The sequence below is a fragment of the Passer montanus genome, unplaced genomic scaffold (assembly GCF_014805655.1).
Source record: "Passer montanus isolate IOZ18808 unplaced genomic scaffold, ASM1480565v1 scaffold96, whole genome shotgun sequence".
Classification (NCBI taxonomy): Eukaryota; Metazoa; Chordata; class Aves; order Passeriformes; family Passeridae; genus Passer; species Passer montanus.
In genome coordinates this window covers 1,110,414-1,120,270 of record NW_024375034.1, presented here as the reverse complement: position 1 = coordinate 1,120,270, position 9,857 = coordinate 1,110,414, and the positions used below count along the sequence as shown (strand labels likewise).

General features: G+C 47.7%; 1 protein-coding gene across 3 annotated transcripts in view; it reads left to right on the top strand.

Moving 5' to 3' along the window:
• The first annotated feature begins 3,715 nt into the window (after nucleotides 1-3,715).
• Nucleotides 3,716-9,857, top strand: part of TET1 (tet methylcytosine dioxygenase 1) — a 73,121-nt gene continuing 66,979 nt past the window's right edge. Inside the window, exon 1 of one of the 3 annotated variants that reach the window (XM_039696218.1) lies at nucleotides 3,716-3,822. The gene's annotated coding sequence lies outside the window, so the exon portion shown is untranslated. Of the gene's footprint in view, nucleotides 3,823-4,282; nucleotides 4,479-5,294; nucleotides 5,430-9,857 lie in introns of those variants that run through there. The other 2 variants (XM_039696216.1, XM_039696217.1) reach the window with 2 other exon arrangements.

Genomic DNA, 9,857 nt, shown 5'->3' with positions numbered 1-9,857 from the left:
GCCAGATGTAATGTTTACCAGCAAGGTACTGCACAATCATTCTGCTGCCATGTTTTTTATTACTCATGTACAATCATGCACTGAAGGGCCAAGATTTCCAATGAAAACAGAAACTGGCAGCAAACTTCTGTCCACTGCAGGTCAGGAACATCTGTCAGGAAATATTTAGAATAAATGCAGTGGGCCTGTATAATGGGTATCAGAAGATGAAATCATAGTCCCTTCTAGCTTTATTTCACATAAAATGGTGTTAATGCTTAAAGTATCTGTGTTCAGTGTGCCTACAGATGTTAACCTGTTTTCAGTGCCAATCAGGCAGGTAGATACTATCTACAGAACCAGGGCCAAGAAAGACTAAATGAGGAAGTGATTGTCAAAACCACAATTAGAATTCAAGAGTTTCTGCATTAAACTCATGTTGTTTGAAACTTTACTCTTTCAGACAGTGCCAACTAACAGTGCTGTGGATGCTTTATCTCATTGTCTGTATTACAAATGCAAAGGCATTGACAGCGTTTGGCCTGTGTTCACCTGGATCCACAGGCACAGCAGTGTGGCACCCAGGTGGTCACATCTGGGCTGTGAGCAGGCTGGTCACTTTGTCATGCTGGAGTCCAAGCTAATAAACGTGAGCAGACTTTGATAAAAAGTGGAAGCTGTAATCCGTGTTTTGTAATCGCACAAGCAAACAGCTCTAATGTTTCAGTATCATCTTTCCACTACAAAGGAAGCAGGGCTAGCCAAGATAGGCCTGCTTAGATCAAATCTGTCCCTTAAAAAGCAGCTTAGGTATCTTTGCAGTGTAATTCTCAGAGCTTTTGGTTTGAGAAGGGCTAAAGTTCAGCATCAATCTAACCTTTCTTAGCTTGGACTGATGCTGCTGCAGAGGTCTGGTGCAGATGACTCTGCAGGACTAATTCAGGCATACCTGAACAGTTGTGCTTCCATGGTCAAGACCCTGTGGGCACTAATAGGACCAGCTGCATCTGGAGTCTCCACACACATCCTTTGCCCATGGGCCCAGGAGCTCTATTTCATTTCTACCCTGGCTGAGGAATCAGTTTGGTTTGTTTAGAGCCTTAGTTTGGGCTTGGCCCCTTTTAGTGTGTATGGACTCTGTTCAGTACTTACTGGGGTTGTGTGTAATTTTTCCTTACTCTGTGGGTCTCCAGACCTGTAGCTTGAATTCTTAGTCAAACTTCAGACCTTCCTCATCCTCTGGAAGCTGTTTTATTACCTGGCCTCGTGCCTGAACGCAGACGGTGCCCCTGGGCCTGTTCTGTTTACCCTGTGTGTGTACAATGGGGCTGGCTGGTGAGGTCCTTGTCCTGCTGGCTGTTGTGTGGGGCTCCCTGTTTCTCAGCAAGCAGCTGCCCCTCGCAGCTCCCTCATGTTTATCACGCACTGGAATTTTGCCAGAGCTGCCTGCAATGCAGAGCTACTTACAGGTTTGTGCACTTTATTGCTTCATACCATGCTGTTCAGTTTTATTCATTCTATAAGTGGGTGTTAATTTGTGTTTTATTCTGGAGAAGAGCATAGGGATAGGAGCACTGTGTCAGACCAAAGGTCCGCCAGCTTAAAACCTTACCCAGAAAAACAGCCAGTAGCATATACACAGGGAAGGAGGCTTGGGTAGCATACAGGGCCCTCAGTGCACCCTGTCAGCTTCAAGTAACATTTAGTTAAAATAGTACTTCTGTGTTGTGTGGTTTTGGTTAAACTTTCTTCCATTATTTTTGCTTTAAAAAAAGAAACTCTCTAAAGCGTTTTGTCTCTTCAGTGTGCTGTAGTAAGGACTTCTGTGGTTTGAAAACCTGTTGTATGAAGTTGTTGTCTATGCTCTGATTACAGGTTTGATATATTGCCTTGATATCCTCTACTTTAGAGAAAGAGTTTGTTGCTTCTCTAAACACACATTCAGTGAATGAGTATCTCTCTCTGATATTACTTTCCATGCTGGTTTTGTTTTTTAGTATATTGGTTGGGGTTTCATCCAGACTGCTGCCTTTCTAGGGTAGAAATAGTGGTGCATTTAGCTGCTTCATGTACAACTGCTATGTTCTTATAGGTCTTTCAAGTTTCTCTTTGCACCTTTTAAGCAAACCAGAACCACACATTATATTTGAGATATAAGTGCACAAGAGATATGGGCTAAATAATGATGGCATAGGGGTGTTTCCTGTTCACTTCCCCCCTTCTTTTGTAATAATCCCTGACACTCTGCTTGAACACACAGAACAGCTTCACTGCAGCACCTGTCACAGTACCAGGAGCTCTTTTTTCAATGGTAGGAGTTAAGTCAGAAGCTGTAATTTCCATGTTTCACTCCATGTGCCTCACTTTGCATTTCAGCGAAAGGACTTAAGCTGCTGTTTTATTGCCCAGACAGTCATTACTGTGGGATCTTTTTCCAAACATCTAAACTCAGTTTGTCTTGCTAGGCTGAGTATCTTACTGTTGCCAGAAAAGATTATGATCTGGTGCTACTTGCTTTCCAGGATGGAAGACCTCAGACCATGAGCAAATAGGTCTGTAGGTGTGAAAATGAACAATTATTAGTTCATGTTTGTTTCCGTTTTTAATGGAGCTGTGATTGTGCATGTTGGTGCTTTGTGTGCTCCTGTTAACCTGTTTATTCTAAATAAACCTTAGCCCTCATTATTTGTTGCTTTCCCTCAAGTTACTAATTTCTTGCTCTACATGTTATTCAAGCTCATAACCTCTAACTTATTGCCATCTCTCCAAGAAACCTATCTTGATTATGTGGGGTTTTATCATCAAGTTCCAGTTCCTTCAACTTCTGTTGTGTGCAGCAGTTTAAAAGCAATAGTTCTTTTGCCTCTCAAATCACCTGTGATTTTATCTTACAAAAATAGCTTGTATACCTTATATTTTAGCAGGACAAGTCTTTAGAATGATAGAAATCTTGATATCCAGCCCTAAGGAGGAGATGGAATGGTTACATCCAGCAAAGAGAACTTGTGCATTGCTAAAATTTCCTGCCACTGAGGGCAACTGTTCAAAATTCAGGTGGTCTAGGTTGCACCTTGTTTCAAATGAAGTCTGTGAGCTTGGCTAAGATTGCCAGACTGTATTTCTCTCACTGAAGAGCAGCAGTGACAAGGGGCTGGGCAGATCTGTGCCTCTGCTTCTCCTTCGTCACATGGCACTTAAACCAGCATTTAAACCACCAGCACTTAAAACACCATTCCTAAATATGCATTTAAAAGCCAACCACGTTGGCTTTTAAAGCATATTTAGGAATGGATGGATGTGGATAGTACTGCTCACTTGTGTGCAGCAGAAGAGCCTCTCTGCAGGCTCACATTTGACTGGGCTGGCTCACACTTGAAGTGCTTTATATTGCAACAGCTAGAGACTTAATAATAATGAAGCCTTTCTAAAAAAGTACTGCTTGGGTATATTGTTTCACAGATCCCATTTCCAACATCTGTTTTTCAGTCTGAAGAGATGTTAGATTTGGTGGCCTGCTTGTCACAAAAGGCTGTGGTGATAATGAGGGGTGGAAGAAGTCGGTCAGTGGACTGACTCTTTCTCTTACCATAACATTTTACTCACCCGTTTCCCTCTGGGAAGGAGCAGCAAATATCGTCGGTGGCTCTTAATGAATGAGGTGGGGGATGGGAAAAGAGCGAGGCTCATTATGTTTTACCTCCCTGCGGGAGGGAGAGGGAGGCTCAGATCATCTCCCTTCTCAGCCAGCTTCTTCCCCATGCTTCTTGGGAGTGTTTTCTCCACGCGTGGGATGGCCGGGCCCTGCTGGACGCTGCTGTTCGAGTGTCCTCCTGGATGGCACATGTAAGGAAAGGGGGTTTGTCCCCCGGTGAGCCCCTCGCCTGTCACGGCTGACCCGGCTTTCCCTCTCCCGGGCTAAAAGAAAAGGGTGATTTTATAGAGTGCCGTCACCGCAGCTGACCGGGGGGGTCTGCGGCGTCAAACCACAGCCTCCGCAAGTAACGGGATAATTTGCCTTTTCTCTTATTGCCGTCATTTAACGTTGTTGTTAAATAACCCCCAGCGTTACCAGCCTGGCACGCCGGCGGCTGCTCTCGTGGGCAGCCGTGGGGGCACGGCCGCCACTCTCCGTGTCCCCGGGGCCGCGCCGGGTCATCCCAAGCGCGGGGGCCTGGGTGCGGTGCGGGGGGCGGCGAATCCCGCTCCGGCCGCGGGGATCCAGGGCGCGTTTTGCCGCCTGCCGGGAGGGCTCGGTGCGGCGAGCGCCCCGCCGAGCCGCCCCCTCCCCGCTCGCTCCCGGAGGGTCCGGCCCGGGGCGACGCCGCCGCAGCACGGAGCACGTTTCGCGGCGCGGGGCTCCTCTCCGCGCCTGGGCTCGTCGCGCCATGGGAGCCGCCCGCCCGCGGGGGCCCGGGCCGTGACCCGCGCCTCGCCCCGCTCCGAGCCATGCCAGCATCGCCCCTTGCCGAGAGCTGCGGGCTGGCCGCGCCGCAGCGCTGGTACGTGTGCGGGACGGCTCCCGGGGCTGCTGCGGGCGGGAGGGGGAACGGCGGGACCTCTGCTCTCGGAACCCCACCTTTTTTCTTTCCTTTTTTTTTTTTTTTTTGATCCCTCTGTTTTTTCCACTCCTTCCCCTCTCTCTTGTCCCCTTGCCTAGTTGCAAAGTTGAGCTTCGGTAGAGTGGGGAGGGGGAGGCAGAGGCACCTCCGCGGCCAGGCTCGGAGCCCTGCGGCTCGGGCCGTTCCGAGCCGAGGAGGAAGGCAGGCTGGGGGTTATTCAAATGCAAAACGGAGTTTGTTGGCCGAAAAAACGAAGAAGTCCGGTCTCCCTGGCTGTGCTGGAACGTGTTGAAGCTGCAGCAGACAGAGCCTGCCTGGAAAAACCCGCCAGGCAAGAGAAACTGCCTGCAGCCTGCGTGGAGGACAGGGAACAATTAAAAGGGACCCTGCCCGGCCGTAGCGGCCTCCGGCTAGCCGGAAAGCCCCGCAGCCCACTCCTGCCGTCCCACAGAACCGGCGAGCGAGGGCCGTGCAGCATCACCCCGTGGAGGTGCCGCTGGAGTGTGGGGCTGGGGCTCCCCGCCTTGCCCGCGGGAGAAGCCGGGCGCTGCGGGTCCCCAGTGCCGCCGCTGGGGTCGGCCCCATTGTCTGCAGCCCCGGGGAGGGTTCCGGGGTTGGGGAGGCACGGGCAGCGGCGGGGCCGGGCCACGAGGAGCCGCTGCCTCTCCCGCAGGAGGGCCCTGCCTGCCCCTTCCTCCCTTGGGGTCCGCCTGCCTGCGCTCAAGGAACCAGAGCCCTGCAGGGCTGTAGCCTCCGGGGCGCTCCTGAGTGCTTGTCCAGCTGCCCTTGGAGCTGGGGGAGGAGAGGTGCCGCTCTGATGGCAGCTGGCGGGAGTGCTCCCTGCCATCCCCGTGAAAGAACCAGGGGAGACGGATGAATTTCGCCGAAATGGTGAGGAGAAAGGACGCGGCGGGCTGCTGGGCGGCAGGAGCAGCTAACCTGACAGAGGTGTGGCTGCTGGGCGGCAGGAGCAGCTAACCTGACAGAGGTGTGGCTGCTGGGCGGCAGGAGCAGCTAACCTGACAGAGGTGTGGCTGCCGGGCCCGAGGAGCGAGCAGGGCACCGGCTGGGCTTGTGCCGGCACCGGGCGCGGCAGCAGTCAAAGGAGACGCGCCAGTGCTGTGCCCAGCCTGTGCTGCTCTCCGCCAGCCTATCCTGCTGCACCCCAAAGACATTTAAAGGGCTACGTAGTCCGCAGCACTTGTGTCTCGGCCTGCGGAGCAGCTGGCCAGCGTGGTGAGATTGCTGCTCCTTTAAGGACGAGAGGGGAACGTGGAGCAGGGCGTGAGCGCGCCAGTGTCAGTGGAGTGAGGCGACTCCTGAGAACCAGCTGGCCAGGGTGGCTGCAGCAGCGTGCAGCTGCTCTCATCCTGGAAATCACAGTGCCATAATGGCAAAATGGGCAGAGGTCGCAGCATTAGGTGTTTAAACGCGACCGAGTGGATTTCTAAGGCGGAGGTGCCTCTACATTTTCAAGACAATGGAAAAACCTGTGAAAACAATAATAATAATATTCCAAATAATAATAATTCTCCCCAGCTGTGCTCAGTGATTTTTGAGATACTCTTGTGGAAAGGCAGAAAACTATTCTGTGGTGTAATTACCCTGTTTTCTTTATGTCAGTCAACGTGAATTAGGAAAACAGATTGACTTGGGAAAATGTAGCATTCAGTGATGGTCTGGGCAGGTAGCCTGGTCCACCCTGACTGTAAAGGAGGAGAAAGCTGGTTCATGCTTTTTGGGGTAGTTGCTCTGCCAGCACAAGGGGTGGTGCTGGCTGCTCTTGGGATGAGGGTCAGTCCCTCAAGATAAGAATTTGTTGTGCTTGGAGGAGACAAGGGCAGATGAGTTGTGTAAATCAGGTAACTGGGGAAGAGCTCAAGGTGAGATGTACCAAGGAGCTTTGATATTCACAGTTTCTGTAAGACCTAATTCTTCACTGTGTAGTAATTTAAAATCTTCACTAATAGTATTTTATTATGAGTGGTGTGGTAGCCATGGTTGTTGAAGCTGGCCTAAGCACTTCCATCCTGCTTTCTGTTTTCCGATACTTAAAATTTCAAAACACCTATCAGGATGAAATTTTCCAGGCTTAATCTTTGCCTGAAGGTTCTTCCCTCCACCTCCCCCTTCTTTTAGCTGACTTTGAGATAAGGTGATTCAGTTAATGGTGGTGGGGTTGTTTTTTTTTTTTGCCCTTTCTTGTTTTTAAGAAAAGGCAAACTCCCTGAAGAAATTAAGTTCTTTAAACAGCATAGATGCAGAATTAGAGAAGCATGTGATGAGCTAGGTTGTTTTGTTTGGTTTGCTTGCTTTTTTGTATTCAAATATATCTGGAGTGTTCTGGTGGATGGGGTTTTTCTTTGATAAGCCTTTAGAAATTACTTGGTATATTTTTACCTTTTAGCATTCCCCCTGTGAAGGTCAGTGCTTGGCTGTACTGCACATAGGTTAAAGTAAGCCCACGCTCCTGCCTGGCTGAAGGGAGGATACTTGCACATGTGGTGTGAGTCTTCACAATTGATTTTTGGTTCAGGTTGTTTGTCTGAGGCTTAATTTGGTTTGTGGTTTAGGCATGTGCAGTTCCTTGCCACAGTTCTTTTTTTTTTTTCCCTAATTGTTCTAATAGAGCTTTCTCCAAACTGGGAGGAGGTTTTCTTGTGGTATCTTTTTATCTGTGTGACTCACCGTGTAGGCTCCAAGGTGCATGAAGTCATTGCACAATGCTAACCATGGCCATCTCCTGCTGGATTCATGGAGTGTCCCTATTTCACAGCAGCCTGCATCTCCTTATGCATTGGGGGTGGCTGCTCTGCCTCATCCTCTAAACACAGAGGTGGCCTTCTGGAGCCAGCAAGGACAGAAATTTCGGATGAAGGCCTTGGTCTGCTCAGCATCATCCTGTGTTGCTGATGAGTGAGTAAAGGACTGTGCTTTGTGTGCCTTTGTCTGTCAGACTGAGGTGGCATCCTGCAGTGCCTGTCCCACATTCGAAGGCTACTGGAAAGTATTACCTTAGCCAAAGTTTAATATATGTGGACGAAATATGTCCAGTTGCTTAAGAATGGCATAGTCCTGTAACATAAAGCACAAAACCTCTGTGGAGGAGAATGGAGTGGGGAGGCCTCTGTGTTTGAAGTAACTCATGGTACCGAGATGGCAGATGAGAAGTTTCGGTTTTATTTCTTACCCAAAGCCAAATGTGTATTCAAGGATTAAAGAGGGGGGAAAGGGAAAATTAAAGCTGATTCTCCCCTCCTAACCCATTTCCCTTCTTTTCATATACAAAGTGTTGCACAGAGCAATGAGTAGATGCAGGGAACTAGGCCAGATTGGAAAGCAGGTTGGCTTTGGTGCAGCTGGGAAGGACATGCAGATAATATGACATGCTTTTGCACCTGAGTGTCAGATTTTTTTAATGTCTGTCTTCTCTGGTGTCTCTTGCTTCTTCCTCTAGAGCATTTGCTGCCAGAAGATGAGGTGGTTTTGAATTCTAAATTGTGCAACTGAGCTTGTGTGACAGCTTAGTCACATTGTGGCCTTTATTGCCTGGGACCTGCATGTTATTGAGTGGCTCTTATGAAAACCTCCAGATCTGTTTCTCCTAAGGGCAAATGTCAAGGGACTTTTTAAGAGATACCTAAACACTGAAACAAAATGTACTTAAGTACTTCTGCCTGTAGTGAAGCCAGGTGACTAGTGAAACTAGTGACTGCTAGCTGTGTCATTTTTTTCTCTATAGTGCTCTGTTTGTTCAGGGGTCACTTGTCGTTTTTCACAACTCCATAGAAATCCTGCCGCCATTTTTTATGAGGACACATAGTCTAATATCTTTCTTTTTCCCCTGCCATCTTCCAACAAGAATCAAGTTATGTAACAGAATCTTGATTGTCAGTCTCTAGAATGAAAATTTGCTTTATGTTTTTTTTCACTCATTTGTGTAAACCTATTTGGGGGGGGGTTGGGATTTTTTTGGTGATTGGGGGGCTGTTGGTTTTGATTTTGTTTTTTTCTGGATGCATTCTGACAGTATGGGGTTAAATTTCCTAATTACTTTGTAGGTAGAATTCTCATTATAATTGTTTGGAATTTGAGAGGAGACAGGACTAAAAGATTTAGCCTTTGATTAGCTTTTTTAGCAGTATTTGTTGAGGATTATAGCAGTCAGTGGAATTGTTCAAGATTTATTACCATGAATGAACAAAACTTAAGCAATTGGCCTTAAAACCAGCTTTCAGCTTTGCACATGGACTAGGAGAGATAAGTTGCCTCAAGTAACAGACAGCTTCAGGATGCACTGATGTGATCTAGGGCAGTTCCCTGCAAAACCTCCTACTGCCCCTTTTACATCCCAGGGATGCCTGTGCTCCCCTGCCAAGGATGGCAGGTCTCACCTCATTTGGCTTTCAGAAGAAAACACTGAAGTAAATGTGTTCCTCTCCAAGATGATAGAAAACTGACAAGTTATTATATTGCCCCATAAGGTTTATGTTTTATAATCCTGTTGAGTCCACATAGATGTTTTGGAAATATAATTAATTGCATGTTGTGAAATGTGACCAATGTGGTAGAGCCATTTGTTGTCCTTAAGGAGCAGCATGAGATGGTTTGCAACTGCTGCAGATATCAACAGTCCTTGCCAGTGCTTTAAATGTAAAAGGGAAGGTAAAATATTTCCTAGTGTTACAGGAAAAAAAAAACTTGAAAACCAACCTTGCAGATACCTAATACTCTGATGCTAACTGTGGAAGAGGAAACAAAGAAATAGCCATGTCATTTATAGGACAGGTTATTTAAAATGTCAAGACAGTTTTTAGCTAGCAGTTAAGGTGGTTTTGGCAGACTAGCATTCAAGACTGGGGGTTTTTTAAGGGAAGCAGAGATCTCTTGCTGACAGCCATTTTGCCTGAGAGTGTAAGATCACCTTGCAGGCCAGGTACTCAAAGTCACAGACAAATATAACTCAAGTGAGGCATCCACCCCTACCCCCCAAAAAATTTCCTTTGGGGGTCTATGCAGATCTCTTCTGAAAAACCTAAAGTCACTCCAGTGACAAAATTGAAACAGAATGGATTAAAGTGTTGCTGTTTTTGTGACCCTGTATTGTCATCTCTGAGTCAGACAAAGCCTTTGCCATCCTTTATAATGCAGCATTTAAAGCCAGGCAATTTCCTGCTAATATCACCATTCTTCTTTTAGCAAAAAAAAAAGGGAAGTCTTGAACCACTCTGTTCATAGCCTCTATAATTTTAGCCCTGAAGAGAAGCAATGCTTTGGCATTGGTAGTTTTCTTCTACATTCTTGCCAGACAGGTGTGTT